Raw genomic sequence first — 2,477 nt, 5'->3', positions numbered from 1 at the left:
AAAGGAAGAAAAAGTAGATTCTCTTTCTTCTCTTCGGACTTCAAACATTTTCAAATCTGGTTCCACTCTTCTATAAAAGACAGCCCTTTCCTATGCAAAAGGCATGCTTTCAGAATTCAAGACTTCTAAATATTATCACATTGTAAGCATATTTAGTGTGCATAGTGTAAGTGTGAGTGTGTGCTTATTGGATACTTTGTCCAATCTGCTTCCATGATTGTAATCCTTTGTAAGCTTTCTTTTATTATGTATTCTTATTACTAGTTTTAATATAAGTGTGATGTTTGTTTAATATACTTTTGATTTTTGAATTTCGTATTGATGCCGGGTTTGAAGCCTCATCCCACCCATCCTGTACATCCAAATTTGGAAAGAAAACCAACCTAATCAAACACCCAGCTTCAAAAACATTTACAATCTTTAATCTGTATCTAATCTCTATCACAAAGATATAATACTTAGGCTTCCTTTTTGGTATCAGAGCCAAGTTAGTTTAGAGTTGATTTTGTGTCTTCCCATTTAACCAATGTGGCACCTAGGTCATAAAAGTTTGTAAGTCGTTAAGTCGGTAGGTGAGAGGTCGTTGTTGACTATTTGAGCTTAAGCAAAACCACTTGTTGACAACTACAGTTATAATGACAAGATTATTTAAATCATTCTTTAATCTAGTTTCTAGTGAAGGTTCCTCAATGAAACCAGCTATTATTAATCAAAGTGATCTAGAAATAGAAAAGATCGAAGAACGTCTCAAGAATTGGAAATTACCCACCAAAGATATCGACTGCTTACATGATAAGAAATTTGAACTCAAACAAACTTACAAGATTGAAGCAGTTGAACAAATTTTACCTGTAACACAGGGTAATCAAAATTTTCAATTACTTGACCGTGAAACTATTCTTAAACTCCAAAGGAAATTCAATTTCCTACATTTAGGTCTTGTCCAAGTCGGCGTCAAACCTATGACACGGCTACATTTTAATAAATCTGTCTTATGTACTCTTCGAGATATGAGGCACCATGATTATAATGATTCATTGTTAGGTGTTATCAAATCTAGTCTTGCTCATGGACCTATTTACTTTGAATATTTTTCTAATTTCAAGGTATTTTTAATAGATCTTACTATTCTCAATATTCTTACCCTTAACATCCAAACCAAATGCTACAAAATGGACTCTCCATCTTTCAATATTATGGTTTATTATCGTGTTTATCTCAAAGCCATGACCACTTCTTGTCCTGGCTTCAAATATATTGCTCCAAACCCTAAACAATCAACTATCTGATTTCATGTTCATCAAGAAAATGCTGAGGTTATGGTTTCTTAAGTTATAACTTGGAAAGAAGTCATACAAGCCGATGCGGATGACAACGGAGATACATGGGTAATCCCTAACGTTGTCCCAGCCTTACCTCTCAACCACAAACTAATCCAAATACTATTCTTCAAAATCCAAATGGATCCGTAAGACTCTGTTTCTAACAATCCAGATCTGTTTGTACCCAATCACAAATATCTTCACAACCACCTTCCACAAGATACCATACTCCTGCACAAACTCCTCAAAACCCTGATCATCACTCAATAGACATACCTTTACACTCTACCCGAAGACAACCTAACCAAATTCCATATATAAACTATGCTGATTTTAGCCGCTATCCTCAAGATATAGATTTCGACATCGATTCCTTATCAATTAACGTTATTCAAAATGATTTCACAATCAACCATGATTTACTCTCAAAAGAATACAATGCTCCTTATAATTCTCATAATAAAATTTATTTTAAACGAAATCATACTACCGTTCAACAACAAACTATTTGATCTGAATATTTTCTCACCTTAGAACAATTACAACAGCATATACGTTTCTTCCATTGGTATTTTTACCAATACTGTCCTCGTCACCAAATAATAGTTCCTCAAAACCTCATATCAGCACATTTTAACGTCATTCAAAAAAACTAGTATGTCCCTAGTGGCGAGCTCGTTCAATCTGTCCATTGTCCCAGCAAAACTTGTACTTTTTGAGGTGCTGGTTTTTCTTTCTATGCTAAACCTCATAATCAACCACCCATGGAAGGTACCCAATCTTCTAAAACAACCCCATAAACTAGTTATGACATTGGCCAAGTATATGAACAATTAAGTTATACAAATATACACTTTCAAACAATGGGTGAACAAACTACTCGAATTGAAGAACTGGTTGACAAACTATATCTCTATGTTCCTCTAGACCAGGCTAGACAACCTTCTTTAATTCAAAATCTACCCTACCCAACTTACTCTTTTACTAGTCCTTCCGATGAGTTCTTAACAGAACTTAACAAATGCAAGGACACATTTATTAAAGTCCTCAATGACAATGAACCAATTCATTATCTCATTGTTGATACTTCTAATCCATCTACTCTTGAAAAGAAGGCAAAAAGCCCGTTACCCATAGTGGAACCATTAACGTCCT

Source organism: Camellia sinensis, chromosome 3 (genome assembly GCF_055761805.1).
Source record: "Camellia sinensis isolate YWXY chromosome 3, ASM5576180v1, whole genome shotgun sequence".
In the NCBI taxonomy this organism is placed as follows: Eukaryota; Viridiplantae; Streptophyta; class Magnoliopsida; order Ericales; family Theaceae; genus Camellia; species Camellia sinensis.
Note: the sequence above shows the minus strand (reverse complement) of the source record.